Source organism: Eurosta solidaginis, chromosome 1, assembly GCF_040869045.1.
Source record: "Eurosta solidaginis isolate ZX-2024a chromosome 1, ASM4086904v1, whole genome shotgun sequence".
NCBI lineage: Eukaryota > Metazoa > Arthropoda > Insecta > Diptera > Tephritidae > Eurosta > Eurosta solidaginis.
In genome coordinates this window covers 338,672,166-338,688,175 of record NC_090319.1, presented here as the reverse complement: position 1 = coordinate 338,688,175, position 16,010 = coordinate 338,672,166, and the positions used below count along the sequence as shown (strand labels likewise).

At 37.8% G+C, this 16,010-nt stretch overlaps 1 protein-coding gene and 1 pseudogene across 1 annotated transcript in view; one reads left to right on the top strand and one right to left on the bottom strand.

The window, feature by feature from the left end:
- LOC137237939 (lipase 3) overlaps positions 1–16,010 on the top strand; it is a 61,293-nt gene that overhangs the window by 25,228 nt on the left and 20,055 nt on the right. The window lies entirely within an intron of this gene.
- On the bottom strand, positions 281–1,614 carry LOC137251082 (piggyBac transposable element-derived protein 1-like; annotated as a pseudogene).

The window sequence follows — 16,010 nt, the reverse complement described above, 5'->3', positions numbered from 1 at the left end:
CAATGGCCCCATGCAGGACATTGTTAAACGCTCCTTAACCCTCTAATGCATGAATTTTTGTTTGGCTTCAAAAAATTTAATTAGATTGATTTCATGTATCTGAGCTCGAATCTGCTAATAATTTTTTTATTTGACTTTTCGTTTTCGGGAAATAATTAAAAAAGTGCAGTCCGCCTTGAGGCGGACCCATGCAACAACGCCTGGAAAGTTATAAAAAAGAAAACAGCAATATATTTCGAATCATAGACATTTTTCAGAGATTTATTTCAAAAAATGGTTTTTAGTGTTCAGTGTGAAATTCTATAAAACATTGCTTTGTTTTAGAAACATAAATTTATTTCACATTTTACACAAAATGCTTGGGCTTCTGATTCACAACCTGGATACTTGCACATTTTCTTTCCGGATCTATCTAAAAACTTGCACCAATGTCCGGATTGTCATAGTGAATGTCTATTCGTGGCATGTACGCCTTTTTCGCCTTTGGTTGAGGGAAGCTACAGGGGGCGACCACGTTTCGGAGACGGACTTGAACGCATACAACATAATACTTCTGCAACTTCTGTTCTGAACTCAGGTAGGGTATGCTACTCTTCATTAGGATTTTGATGCAACCTCTTGTACAACATATAAGAATTAACTATAGCCACATCTAGTAAATGATAGAATACGCGAGCTGTCCACTTTTTTGTCTTCATTCGAATATGGTATCGTCCGATAAGTCCATTCAATAAGTCGACTCCACCCACATGTTTGTTGTATTCTTTGAATATTGCTGGGCAGCTTATATCAATTTTTTCTTTGTCTTTTCGATCCCAAAGTGTTATTGTTGAGGGGTATGATGCAACTTATAAAGGGTTCTGATCCCACATAACTGGAAAGAAAACGAACTGGCCTTGTATCGTACCATAGAACATTGCTTACTTCCACGTCAAAAACTGCTCCAACATACTGTTCGGAAAAGCCACGACTTTAATTTTTCTTTTGGAGCTCAACATCAGTAGAAAGTTTAATGTTCGGAACGCGATTTGCCCGCACTGTTCACATCCCTAAATTCCGCGGCTTTTCAAATAAACTAGTAGTCCTACTGATGTGTAGAAAATATCGAAGTATAGGATGTGATTTATATTGTTCGGTATGTTTTTTGACAATCTTACAACGACGATCGAAGCAGCTCCTAGATCAGGACACTCAGGAAAAACTTTATTGTCCCCACCGCCGCAACATAATTCGAAATTGTAAGAAAACCCCGTATAGTCGGAGAGAACAAATAGCTTCGATATGGGGTTTTGGCGGCATATACTGCTCAAAAGGATTTTTTTGCTTTTTCGAAAAACATATTTGTTCATCCAGACAAAGATGCTGAAGCATAGGAATTGACCCGAAACGGCTATTGAAATGTTGAATAAGAGCTCTCGCTTTATACGATGGGTCAATCCAATTACAAGTCATTGCTAAGCGTACCGGTTCCAGAGAATACTGTCCCCAATACAAGCGAGATCTCGGATACCGGAAAACTGACTTGAAAAACAATATCCCCTAAAATTTTTGAAGTTCCACTTAATCAGTTTTAAACTTTGTAGAAATATAGTTTTGGGTGGCATAAATATTCATTTGAGTAGCTAAAGTCTGGATAAAAAATTTATCAAATACCTGTAATATCTGGAACGTAAATAAAAATTAATTTAAAGACATACCTTTAGAAAATCGTTTGAAACAAAGTATTGAAAACAATCATATGGTGTTCGTAAATTTTTTCGAAAATCTGGGGTGTCCTTTTCACCTCGAAAAAACAGTTCGTTGACGTGAAGCTGAAGGTGTGTTTTTTTCCATAAATTCATTGTCAGACGGTAATTGTTCAAAAAAATTTTGTATTTCATCATCTGATGAGTTTTTTATTATTTGATTGGAACATTTCTAATAATAAAACGAAAATTTAAACAAATCGTAAAGTAGTAACGTTGTTATATTTCATTGGAGTATGGTTCTACGTGGCGGGTCCCAAGCCCAGCGCACAACCCGCTCAGCGGGGGTGAAAATATTACTTGGCACATCTATATAGCGAGCCGCTTGCTCCAAGACAGACGCCCGCTTGCAGCCGCACCTTGAGGTGTACAGACGCTGCCGATGAGATCTCTCCTGGCTAGCCCTTAAACCAATTATGTCAGAGTGGCCTAGCCAGGTTGTCGCCTTCTCACATTAGCTCACCGCTCAATGGATGTTTAGCGGCTACCCAGAGGATACTTGGCCGCAAGCGACCGGCAATAGTGAGCTGCTTGAACCGCATGCAAAAGAATCGCTCTGTCCATTCCCAGATGAATGGCGGTCAGAAGCTTTCCCCACTTTCGTGGACTTCTACACACGGCTCCACCTTGTTGGACGGCCATAACCGTTTAGACGGTTAAGCGCCAATTAAGTAAGTAAGTAAAGTAGTAACGTGTCTCTTTTTCAGCAAAGGCTTCGAAAATAAGCACACGTATCTGCATGGGTCCGCTTCAAGGCGGGGTTATTTAAATTCAATTTACTTACCTTCCTACTATAAATATTTTCAAAAATAATGCTTCTTATGTATAAATAATACTATTTAAATTCGTATTAAATTTTTTATTCCGCTCTCCAGCACCACAAACTATTTTTAATTTTTTTATAAAAAAGCAAAATGCAGCGCAAACAATTAAAACCACGCGAATTGGATCAACCGCAATTTCGAACTGATATAAGCCCAAAGCCAACATTTGAATGACAAAACTACTAGCACATAAATGAAGCTTGAAATATTCTGTTTTAAAAGTTTTAAAACTTTTATATTAATTAAATGATTTTGTATTGCCCGTCTAAAGGCGGGAGTATGCACTAGAGGGTTAAGTGTCAAAAAATCACCAAGAGCAAATTATTTGTGCTTTAAGGATACCTCTATTTGCTTTACAATAGAATGGAGGGATGTTTCCGTTGACCTGCTTTTGCAATAGGCATGCTGTATCCCCAAGGTGTCCTGTCCACTATGCACAGGTCAATAAGCTCCAACATTGTTAGGAGAAACGACGAGGGACTGATTGGTCCAAAGTCATTAGGTGATACTTGAGTGCTCTTACCGGATTTTGGAAAAAGAATAACTTTCACCTTGTTCCTAGACTTCTGTACATAGCCCCGTTTAGGACAATTAGTATAAATGATGGTCAGCTAATGGCAGGTTAATTCCCAGTCAAATCGATAACATTGAATATTTTATAGAGTGACCCGCGAAGATCTATTTTGAACATGTGATTACAACAAAACAACTGACTTTTGATTACACTTCCCTTGCACTTGACTTAGAGTCAGTGTTGCAGTTAGCATGGAAAAAACGGAAATTTCGATAGCGTATAGATAAGTGACTAACCGAAGATTGTGCAAACAGCGTCCTTAGATGTCACAATATTCGCAATACCGTGATAATCGGAGTTCTGCTTTATTTACATATAATATAATTTGCGAGGGAAAATATCAAATCGATATTGTCAAGAAAAAAATCGGCCCATCCTAATTAAATGTTTATATTTGCATTTACTTCCTTCCTCCTTATCGTCGAGAGATGCACTTGACCACTTCAAACGAGTATTGCAATGGTCATTAGCATTCTTGCTGAGCTCCCCTTGTAACGTTGCTGGGAGCTCTGCACACTTCATTGAAGATAAGCCGCAACAAGTAGATACCGCAAAAAATGACCATACAAGACGGAAATTTAACACATTTTAGGCAAAGCAGATTTTTTTTACAAATATATGACGACAATACGTAACGCTAAATTGCACTTGACTTTTTGTCAGACACATCAATATTTATATAAGTCTGGTGTGTACATACTAGGCATGCTACGGTGTTTTGCGTACGGTCCCGAAATGTCGGTGAATCCGATTGATTGATAAATTTATGTATCTGATTACGGCTCATACTGTTAGGAATCAGAGTTATAACGAATCAATAGATAGATAGCGTCCATGTCAAACTGTATAAAAATACCTTAGACTGGACATTTTTGACAGTTATGAGAGGAATATAATTTCACAAATTAGTAATTTAACTTTTTTCACCAAAGGAAAATTAGAAAAAATGTTTTTGTTTTTGTTACTAGCAGACCTGGAACACATTGTTCTGCCTTAACATTGGTCTATCGGCATGAATTTCGAAAAGTTTTTATATCTTGCTCTTCCTCCCTCTCTCTTTCCTCTTCGTTTTTCTCATCCCTTGATTCGCTCCTCCCTCCCCTTTTTTCTGTAGCTGCATATCTTTCTCCCTCTCCATCTTTTTCTCCTCATTCTACTCTCTCTGTTTCCATCTGTCTCTCTAGCTCCTTCTAACTCTATTTCTATATTTGTATAAATCGATCTCTTTCTCGGTCGGTTTCTTCTTCCCTCATTTTTCCTTTCTTTCCTTTTTATCTATCCGAATCCGTTTCCTACAAAAAAATATTTGAAATATTAATGCAGACAAGTTTCAAAAAATCTTATAATAAATTAACTGTTTTCGCATATAGCTGTCCTTAGTCCACTTTCCAGAAAGAGTGTCGTAAGGACCTCATAACCTAGGCAAGGAGCTATCAACGCATGCAGTCGCATCGTATATGTGAGTTTTTAGATTTGATCGGTCTCTGCTCCAGTTCCCAAAAAAACTCAACAAGACCATTCTATGGGTGTCTATATAGCTACATATTTTAGCCAAATCGGCTGAGTATAGTGGGGGGACATTTTTTAATTTCGTCTTTATCAATTATTTTAAAGTTTTAACTGACGAAGTTTCAAAACATATAACTATGCGGCTTCAATCGGTTGTTGTTGCAGAAATGTGATGCTGAAAACAAGACGATATATGAGTAGGCAAGCTTTCGCTAGCCGACCTTTTTCAATATTTGATCTTCTTCAACATTTGGTGAGGTAGAATGCTCTCGCTGAACGTATGTTTGAACGGATGGTTGACAGCGAACACACACACAATCTGCTCTTTTTATACTCAGTTGAGCAGAGCTCACAGAGTATTTTAACTTTGATTGGATAACGGTTGGTTGTACAGGTATAAAGGAATCGAGATAGATATAGACTTCCATATATCAAAATCATCAGTATCGAAAAAAAATTTGATTAAGCCATGTCCGTCCGTCCGTCCGTCCGTCCGTCTGCCCGTTAATACGATAACTTGAGTAAATTTTGAGATATCTTGACGAAATTTTGTATGTAAGTTCCTGGGCGCTCATCTCATATCGCTATTTAAAATGAACGATATCGGACTATAACCACGCCCACTTTTTCGATATCGAAAATTTCGAAAAATCGAAAAATTGCGATAATTCATTACCAAAGAGGGATAAAGCGATGAAACTTGTTAGGTGGGTTGACCCTATGACGCAGAATACGAAATTAGTAAGATTTTGGACAATGGGCGTGGCACCGCCCACTTTTAAAAGAAGGTAATTTAAAAGTTTTGCAAGCTGTAATTTGGCAGTCGTTGAAGATATCATGAAGAAGTTTGCCAGAAACGTTACTACAATTACTATATATATATGTGCTAAATAAAAATTAGCAAAATCTTCGGAGAACGACCACGCCCACTTTAAAAAAAAATTTTTTTTAAAGTGAAATTTTTACAAAAAATTTAATATATTTACAGTATATAAGTAAATTATGTCAACATTCAACTACAGTAATGATATGGTGCAACAAAATACAAAAATAAAAGAAAATTTCAAAATGGGCGTGGCTCCGCCCTTTTTCATTTGATTTGTCTAGGATACATTTAATGCCATAAGTCGAACAAAAATTTGCCAATCCTTGCGAAATTTGGTAGCGGCTTAGATTCTAGGACGATAACTGTTTTCAGTGAAAAAGGGCGAAATCGGTTAAAGCCACGCCCAGTTTTTGTACACATTCGGCCGTCTGTCCTTCCGCTCGGCCATTAAGAAGATAACTTGAGCAAAAATATTTATATCTCTACTAAACTCAGTTCACATAATTATCTGAACTCAATTTCTATTGGTATAAAAAATGGCCGAAATCTGACTATGACCACGCCCACTTTTTCGATATCGAAAATTACGAAAAATGAAAAAAGTGCCATAATTCTATACCAAATACGAAAAAAGGGTTGAAACATGGTAATTGGATTGGTTTATTGACGCAAAATATAACTTTAGAAAAAAACTTTGTAAAATAGGTGTGACACCTACCATATTAAGTAGAAGGAAATGAAAAAGTTCTGCAGGGCGAAATCAAAAGCCCTTGGAATTATGGCAGGTATATTGTTCGTGGTATTACATATATAAATAAATTAGCGGTACCCGACAGATGATGTTCTGGGTCACCCTGGTCCACATTTTGGTCGATATCTCGAAAACGCCTTCACATATACAACTACCACCACTCCCTTCTAAAATTCTTATTAATACCTTTAATTTGACACCCATATTGTACAAACACATTATAGAGTCACCCCTGGTCCACCTTTATGGCGATATATCGAAAATGCGTCCACCTATAGAACTAACGCCCACTCCCTTTTAAAATACTCATTATCACCTTTCGTTTGATACCCATAATGTACAAACGCATTCTAGAGTCAACCCTGGTCCACCTTTATAACGATATCCCGAAAAGACGTCCACCTATAGAATTAAGGCCTACTCCCTTTTAAAATACTCGATAACACCTTTCATTTGATACCCATATCGTAAAAAAATTCTGAAGTCACCCCTGGTCCACCTTTATGGCGATATCTTGAACAGGCGTCCACCTATAGAACTAAGGCCCACTCGCTTTTAAAATACTCATTAACACCTTTCATTTGATACCCATATCGTACAAACAAATTCTAATCACCCCTGGTCCACCTTTATATCGATATCTCGAAAAGGCGTCCACCCATAGAACTAAGGCTCACTCCCTTTTAAAATACTCATTAACACCTTTCGTTTGATACCCTTATTGTACAAACGCATTCTAGAGTCAACCCTGGTCCACCTTTATGGCGATATCCCGAAAATGCGTCCACCTATAGAACTAAGGCCCACTCCCTTTTAAAATACTCATTAACACCTTTCATTTGATACCCATATCGTACAAACGCATTCTAGAGTCATCCCTGGTCCACCTTTATGGAAATATCTCGAAAAGGCGTCAACCCATAGAACTAGGGCCCACTCCCTTTTAAAACACTCATTAACACCTTTCGTTTGATACCCTTATTGTACAAACGCATTCTAGAGTCAACCCTGGTCCACCTTTATGGCGATATCCCGAAAATGCGTCCACCTATAGAACTAAGGCCCACTCCCTTTTAAAATACTCATTAACACCTTTCATTTGATACCCATTTCGTACAAGCAAATTCCAGAGTCACCCCTGGTCCACCTTTATGGCGATATCTCGAAAAGGCGTCCACCTATAGAACTAAGGCCCACTCCCTTTTAAAATACTCTTTAATACCTGCCATTTGATGCAAATGTCATACAAACACATTCCAGGGTTACCCTAGGTTAATTTTTCTACATGGTGATTTTCCCTTATTTTGTCTCCATAGCTCTCAACTGAGTATGTAATGTTCGGTTACACCCGAACTTAGCCTTCCTTACTTGTTTTAAATTAATTTTTGTCTAAACTTTTTGGTTACATTAGAAAGGTTTCACCCTTTTTCAAGCAGAGCGAAAGTAAGTATTTCAAAGTTTGCTGTTGAAATATTTCAATCGAGCTATTTCTTGTTGATTCAAAACACACTCTTAACATAGATTCTTCACGTTTATCGAAATAAACCATTTTACATATGTAAGCTTTAAAATGCAAAAAACTTCTTCAAATATGAGCTTTCTTTGCGAGGTTAAATTAAGTCGAAATTTATCGACATTATTTTATAAGATGTACAGATATTATATAAGATGTACAGATAGATAAATAATGTCTTTTGTACCCTCCGCTCACTTCTGAATTTGATTCCGGTTTCTATAAAAATGAAATTGGAAATACGAATTCGGTTCCGCTAGAAACACTTTCATTACATCCCTAGTAAACGTTTAAGATGTGTATGAATGTTTATAAGTGTGCGGATATGCGCCTTTATCGGTTACTGGAACCGCATTTCGTCGAACTGCTATCAATTTATCAGTTAATATGAAATTAGTCATTTAGTTTTTGGGACTCCGGTTTTTTCATGGTTCGTTTGAATTTTTGATACAAGTTTGTAGGAAATCATATATGGCATACGGAACTCTTTCATTCATCCTGCCGACGTTGGAAATCAAAGTTTAGCGGCAAGTGTAGTTTCTTATTCTGATTTCTGTAAATTTTGAGACCCTACCATGCAAGTTTTTTTTCGTAGGAACCCGAACTGCTCAACTTAAAGTACGACTTTACAACACAGAGCGACGTCACAATACCTGAGCAGACCTTAGGTCAAGTCGACACATAGATGTGTGTATACATTTCCGAATCAGTTGTGATGTTGTAAGAGGCCTAACTCCTTTCGTGCAACTTGGCAACAATAGTACTGACGTATGAACCACTTAATTGGCTCTTAGCCCAATCGCTTCTTGGTCGAGCTAACTGGCGCTAGTTGGTAACTGGGAGTGTGGATCGTTTTCTACCTGGTCCTTCTAACAGAGTGGGGCGGCCTCTTTCTCAACTTCCATAGGCGCGTTCCGATAAGAATGCCTTCTTGAAGGGATCATCGTCATTAATGTTTCGAGCCAGCATAGCAGCTATGTTTTAATTCGCTCAAATATATATGTATAAAGCTTGCTCTTGTTTTTGTTGTTGTAGCGATGAAGACACTCTCCGCAGGTTTTGGGGCGCCTTATATATGTCGATGGACCAAATTCAGACATAGCGGCATAAAGGCAGCTCTATTTCGTTCTGTCGAAGGCGGCTTTAAAAACGACGAAGAGGTGATATGTGTGAACTCTTTTTTTGCGGTTTTTTTTTTCAAGATTTGGCGCATAGTGAAAATCTGTTCGATGGTAGATTTACCTGGTCTGAAACCGCACTGATAGGCTTCAATCTATTTCACAATGCGCTTAATAAGAGCTTATATGCGGTATTGAGAACGCTGATTCCGCCGTAATTGACTATACTAAGATGCTCCATTATCGTACATAGCTATGTAGTTAGTTGGTACACGACTATTTCCTGGGACTGGTTTTATATCAATTTCAGTTAAAAGGGACTACTTTAATCCTTAACTGTAGAGAACGGTTTGCTTATCTAGGCATACCTGTGGTGTAAATTTATACGGACGCATAAATAATAAAATTTAATACTAAATGCTATAATATGCATTATGGGCAACCAAGTTAGTAAAGAAAGATATATGTATGTCCATAGACAAATTGTGTGCCTTTTATATGCGTTGATGACCATTTTTTTATACCCAGCTGGACTTGTACAGGGTATTATCACTTTGATTGGATAACGGTTGGTTGTACCTACAGGTATAAAGGAATCGAGATAGATATAGACTTCCATATATCAAAATTAACACTATCGAAAAAAAATTTGATTGAGCCATGTCCGTCCGTCCGTCTGTCCCCTAACACGATAACTTGAGTAAATATTGAGATATCTTCACCAAATTTGGTACACGAGCTTATCTGGACCAAGAATAGATTGGTATTGAAAATGAGATATATAACATTTTGGAAAACACAAAAAACCTGATTATTTAGTAAATAATACGCCTAGAATGTTGAAGTTTGACCTGTGGACTGATATTGAGACTCTTGGTAAAAATTTTAAAAAATTTTTTAAAATGGGCTTGGCACCGCCCACTTGTGATACAATCAATTTTACAAATATTACTACCAGACCCGGCAAACGTTGTTCTGCCCTAAATTTGGCCTATCTGCATACATTTTAATAAGCTTTTTCCGTCTAACTCTGCCCTACCCCTCTAAACTTTTTCCTAATCTCTTTATTCACTCCTCCCTCCGTCTTTTTTGCTTCATCCCCATATTCGTCTCATTCTATCTCTTTCTCAGTCTCCTTCTCTCTTTTCTCTTCTCTCAAGTTTTTCCCCTTCTTCTTAATCTCTTATTGCCAGTCCCAGAGGGTGGTATGTATTTTGTTCCAGTCCCACTCCGAGTCTCAGTCTCAGTCCCAGTCCTAGTCCTAATCCCAGTCCAAGTCCGTCTCTGGTATACTTCCCGGAAAAAAGCATCGAAAATACTAATATAGGCAAATTTATATACGAAATTTGAGGCAAATCGAATAGGACTTATGCAAATAACTATGTGGGTATTATTAATTCATGTCCTTATTTCGGCTTCGCATGCATATTTATCAGTTTTGCCAGGTTGATGCGACTAAATCGAATATCACAATGAACTTCAGAGCTCTCAGCAACAGCTTTCATTCCATCCATCCATCAACAGCTTCAATTTGATACCCGTTATGTAAAAACACATTCTAGGTGTATCCGGGTCCACGTTTTGGGCTATATCTCGAGACCCTATCCTCCCAGTTGTATGAAAATTATCCTGTGCCATAGCACTCATCAACAGCTTTCATTTGATATCCATATTGTATAAACACATTCTAGGGGTACCCGGGTCCACGTTTTGGGCTATATCTCGAGACCCTAGCCTCTCAGTTGTATGAAAATTATCCCGTACTATAGCACTCATCAACAGCTTTCATTTGATATCCATATTGTATAAACACTTCTAGGGGTACCCGGGTCCACGTTTTGGGCTATATCTCGAGACCCTAGCCTCCCAGTTGTATGAAAATTATCCTGTACTATAGCACTCATGAACAGTTTTCATTTGATATCCATATTGTATAAGCACATTCTAGGGGTACCCGGGTCCACGTTTTGGGCTATATCTCGAGACCCTAGTCACCCAGGGGTATGAAAATTATCCTGTACTATAGCACTCATCAACGGCTTTCATTTGATATCCATATTGTATAAACACTTCTAGGGGTACCCGGGTCCACGTTTTGATCTCAAGACCCTAGACACGTAGCGAAAAAAAGGTAGACGCTGGCCGATTCTCAGACCTACCCAATATGCTCACAAAATTTCATGAGAATCGGTTCAGCCGTTTCGGAGGAGTTCAGCCTCTAAAACCGTGACAGAAGAATTTTATATATTAGATTAATCATAAATCAAAAATCGTGAAAACTTTCGTAACAAAATTTGGTAGAGAGATTGCCTTTACTATAAGGAATGCTTTGAAGAAAAATAAAAAAAAATTTGGTTAAGGACCACGCCCACTTTTATATAAAAGATTTTTAAAAGAGTTGTGGACGAATAAAATAAGCTATATCTTTGCAAAAAAGAGCTTTATATCAATGGTATTTCATTTCCCAAGTGGATGTATAATAATAAATAGGAAAAACTTTAAATTTAAAAAAATGGGCGTGATACCGCCCCTTTTATGACTAAGCAATTTTCTATGCTTAGGGAGCCATAACTCGAAGAAAAATTAGTTCAGCATAGAACCATATATATATGTATTATTGCGCAGCCTTGTAACACTATTAAGCACACAAAACAAACAACAACAGCATTGCAAGTGTACAGCTGGGTATGTATGTACCGAACTTAGACTTCCTTACTTGTTTTTAGTATTCTACAGAGGAAAAATATTTTTTGAGATTATGGAAAAATACTGATAGTACATAATTATATTGCATGTAAATATTTATTGTCCATTAAATATTTTGGGTCTTAAAATTCCAAAAATGGCTTTTATGATACCGCGTAATTCCGCTATGCATAAAAATTTTAAGAAAGAATGAATCGTGACGAAAATTTGTTATTAATAAATATCTACACTGGTTGACCCCAAAATTGTCAAAAGAAATGGAGAATCTGATGACGCTTAATCAAACCAGTGGACAGTTATCCAAAGGACAAATGGAAAGTTTCGAAATTTGTGTACGCGCGTACCTTCGAAGAGATCTTATATGGACTTATATTAGCTTGTAGGTACCCGTTTCAGATACCTAGTCCAAGATTTGACGCATGATCAAAATCTGTACGATTCTAGTAACTTATGTATTGCGATATTTCCTCTGCGATCGCTCAGGTTCGGGGGGTTGCTATTTTTATTGCTTGTGCAGGACATACTTAACTTGGACTCAATATTTGTGAGCCGGAATATTAAACCCGTATTTTATCACACTTGTAAAAAATCGCAGACCCTTTCAAAAATAAGTACTTGGCTTGTAGCGGTCCAAAATATCTCTTACTACTTATGTATCTTACACCCACTATATCTGAGGTTGTTCTTCTGCGCTCGTTCTAATTTTCAGGACGCTCAGCGCCAACGTACAGTTCCCCCTTTAGGCCAAATATTCTTCTCAAATAACAGATGCAAGAGCGAAGGCTCCTGTACGTTCTTAAAAAAGACTTGGCGCGATTTACCTCCGGGGAGATTTGTCTTTCGTGCTTGGCGGCTGCCGTGATGTGATGATAGCGTGCTCCGCCTATCACACCGCAGATAATGGGTTCACGCCCCGGGAAAAGCAACATAAAAAATTTTAGAAACAAGTTTTTTCAATTATAAGAAAATTTTCCTAAACGGGGTCGCCCCTCGGCAGTGTTTCGCAAGCACTCCGAGTGTATTTCTGTCATGAAAATCTCTGAGTGAAAACTCGTCTGCCTTGCCGTTCGGAGTCGGCATAAAACAAGTAGGTTCCGTCCCGCCAATTTGTAGGAAAAAGTAAAAAGGAGCACGATGCAAATTGGAAGAGAAGATCGGCCTAAAATCTCTTCGGAGTTCATCGCGCCTTACATTTTTTTTAAGTCTTTCGTGCTCCTTTTTTAATTTGCCCTACAAATTGGCGGGATGGGACCTACATATTTTATGCCGACTCTGATCAACAGCTGCAAGACAGATGAATTTTCATTGAAAAGCTCGTGCCTTGAAACCAGGACCTTCCAAGTAGAAGGCGGAGCACGCTACCACCACACCATGTGTGTCCCTTACCCCTCTAAATCTCACAAGCGCTATTGATAATACTTTGCGACCCAGACTTGTGCCTACCACTTACGTATCTTACAGCGCAGCGGTGCTTTAATTTCCTAGCGCGGCCACGAGACATCTTATAGATCGAATTCAACCAGCATGTGACACCATTGACATCTTTCCTCAAAGTATGGGAGAAACCAGGGTGTAAGCGTTAGGAACGTGTAAGGGTAAGTGTAGTCTTTGGAAGTGGTACGCTATATGGGGTAATACAGAATGTAAGCGTAAGTGTAGTCACGCTATAGACGTAGAACAACGTGGGAGCAATGTACTTGGTAAAGTTGATATGAGATAAACGGTTTGCTATCGATGAATAATGGGTTTAATATCGACGGGCTATTTGCTTGCTATTAATTTCTTATCGATGAGTTATCGGTTTGTTATAGGTGTGTTACTGTGGAGGTATAAACATTTTATCAAAATGAGTTTTCTATCTGTAACGCAGGTTTTCGATACCTTACCGATTTTTTATTCTTTCCTTTCTATCGAAAAGTTATCGATATGTTATCAAAAAGTTGAAAAGCTCAAAATTATTTGCTTCTGGTAAAGTTACCTCTATTGTAGTATAATTTCAACCCTTGGGCGAGCTCTAGTTAAGTCAAAAACCTTAGTATTCTAGACGTACACCATTTGTTTACACATCGAACTTCAGGAGTATCTAATATTCGCGCGAGATACCATTATTACTTTCAATCCTGTGTCGAAATATTCGGGTTCTGACTCTGAAAAAGTCGCAGCTTATCCTCCAACTTAATCACTCATACTATCCATATGTTAACTTTTGGTATCTTGTGGATTTGCTCTCTATTCGCCACCTCATTTTAATGAGTTGGCGGCATTTAACGTAATGGCGACATTATGCTCACATACATTTATGAAAGGAATACGGGTCCCATTAACATACTTCCCATATTCATTCACGAATGACACGTACTAATCATGGTGCGCAAAGAAATTTCAAATTTCAAATAAAGATGACGTTTCAATCTTCCCTGAAGGTTATTTAAAAATTTATAACGTGACAAAATTTTGAAGAAAATTAGCATATTTTTCCAACATAACGAATATGAGCAATTGCTTTTGTACGTGCTTACTTAATTTATGAATGCTTCATGTCAGCTCTTTTGAGCTTCTGGGTTTTTACACCTTAGCTCGTATTGTTAGAATACAATATGAATCTACGATGGTATCACATAGATCAAAATAAGATAAAGATGATGGATACTATTTGCTTTTTGAGGCAACCCCAATTGACGTATTGTAAATATCGGGATAGGCGGCCGCCGTGGTGTGGTGGTAGCGTGTTCCATCTAATTTCCTGGGTTCCGCCCCGGGCAAAGCAACATTAAAAGTTTAGAAACAAGATTTTTCAATTAGAAGAAAATTCTTCTACGCGGGTTCGCCACTCGGCAGTGTTTGGAAAGCACTCCGAGTGTATTTCTGCCATGAAAAGCTCTCAGTGAAAACTCATCTATTTTGCAAATGCCGTTCGGAGTCGACATAAAACGAGTAGGTCCCGTCTAGCCAATTTGTATCAAAAATTAAAAAGGAGCACGACGCAAATTGGAAGCGAGGCTCGGACTAAAGTATCTTCGGAGGTTATCGCGCCTTACATTAATTTATTTATTTTTAAATATCGGAACAATAGAGCGTATCATGGAATAAAGTTGAGAACCAATAAATCCGCCCTTGAATATTTGTTAACATCCCCACTGAGCCACAAATAGTAAACTAGTTTCTGATGGTAAACGAGAAGAGCTGTAAAATAAAAACTAACCTTAAACAAATACTTTTCAAGTTCAATACTCAACTTTGTTAGGTATGTATGTGTATAAAAAACAAAAATTAACTAAAATTATCATCTTAGTATATTTGTCTGATTTCGATGACAACCACGAAAATACCATTAAATATTTGCATGGCAAACAAACAATAAAAAGTGAATTGAACAAAACAAAAATATCGCGTTAATTTTTGCCAATTGTGACAATTAATTTAGGTAAATAAGCAGAAATTTTAAATTCAAATTTAACCATCGCACGTCCATTTATGTATACGAGTACACATAAGATCACCGAGCCATTATTGCGATTAATGTAGACTGCATTATGCTAATCTACAAAACTACATTAGTCATGTACAGATCGAGATAGTCGGAACTAAAAACCGGGTATTTAAAAAAGAAAAAAAAATCCTTGGCGCGTTTTATCTCCAAGGATATTTAAGCCGAGCTTCCCTTTGACTTTATGTTGTGTTCCATTTCTAATATTACCTACGAGTTGACGGGACTGGACCTACAAGTTTTATGGCCACTCTGAAAGGCAGCTACAAGGCAAACGCATTTTCACTGAGAAGCTTTTAATGGCAGAAATTTACGCGGAGTGCTTGCTAAATCTCTGCCCCGGGGCGCCCTCTCCTTAGAAAAACTTGTTTCTAAATTTTTTATGTTGCTTTGCCGGGGAATTCAACCCATGAACTTTGAATAGAAAAACTGGTTCAAGGAAGTAACGATATGCCACGAAATGAACAAAGAGCTGATCTGAAGGAACTGAAACTTAGTTGTTAAAAATCACAAAAACAGATCAAAAAGAACCCAGAGAACAGAGTAAATCAAAACTCGTGCCACGTAGAGCAGCCGAACCGAAAACCGATATGAAATCACTTGAGAAGTAGTTTAAAAGAATAAAAAAGTAAACTCTTTTGAAAGAAACCCTAAATGGATTCCCCGTAAAAAAAAGTATACAAAGATCATATGCACATCTGCCTAGGCAATGTGTCTCCCGTTTTGCAAACTAAGCAATTTGCCTCGGCGACATAGTCCGGAGAGACGACTCATCTTCATCCAGCTCTATTTATGGTTCCGAACCAAGCATCACATAGGTAGAGCGTAGTTTTTGGCCACCAAATGCGGACTTTGATTCTCACTTGCCTACTAAGCCCAACCTAACATTTTTTGCCAACTTACAGCGGGTCTGTCAAGACCAATGGTTGCAATATCATCAGCACCAACTACTCATTG